Genomic DNA, 690 nt, shown 5'->3' with positions numbered 1-690 from the left:
CAGGAAACTCCACTACCACACTATGCGGTTTCATTTGTTTCACTTCAAGCGAAACTCTCAGTTAAATCACCTTTAGTTGGGGACGTTAAAAGAGATAGATTTTTTAAGTCTTTATTGCCACACCTTTGCGTTTTTCTCTGCGCATTTTTCCGCCGGAGGGTCTGTGTAGTCTGGACTTAATAGTGTTCTCATTGTTATTACCACGCCTGTCGACGTCATTCCGCCCTTACTGCCAAAAAACACAAGTTTCTGGCATGAGAGAGGGTCCCATACACAGAGAAAAAGAGGAACAGCAACTGAGGGAAAAACAGATGACATTCACCAGGAAAAAAAAAGATCTGCATTTTGCGCTTTTTACGCACAAAGATAGAAGTTGGATAAGGTTCTTTTTTTTTTTTTTTTTTTTTTAATCTCGCCCTCCTCTTTGCTGCTGACACACGCAGCTCAGAGTAAGGCCTTGTTTTTGGAAACTTCACATTTGACTAGTGAGTGTCCCTGACTGACGCAGGGTGGTGTTATTAATGTCTGGGGCTGGGTGTAGCCTGCTGCAGCAGCACAAATATGCAATAACAAAAGCCAGTGGACGCATGCCTGGAGTAGTGCTATCAGCCTGGCCTCTGTCACAGCATTGTCTCACGCATTATCCAACCCCACTACAACTTTTGTGCTCTGTGGCATACAAATGATCAC

The sequence above is a fragment of the Sphaeramia orbicularis genome, chromosome 19 (assembly GCF_902148855.1).
Source record: "Sphaeramia orbicularis chromosome 19, fSphaOr1.1, whole genome shotgun sequence".
NCBI lineage: Eukaryota > Metazoa > Chordata > Actinopteri > Kurtiformes > Apogonidae > Sphaeramia > Sphaeramia orbicularis.
This window is presented reverse-complemented; position numbering follows the sequence as displayed.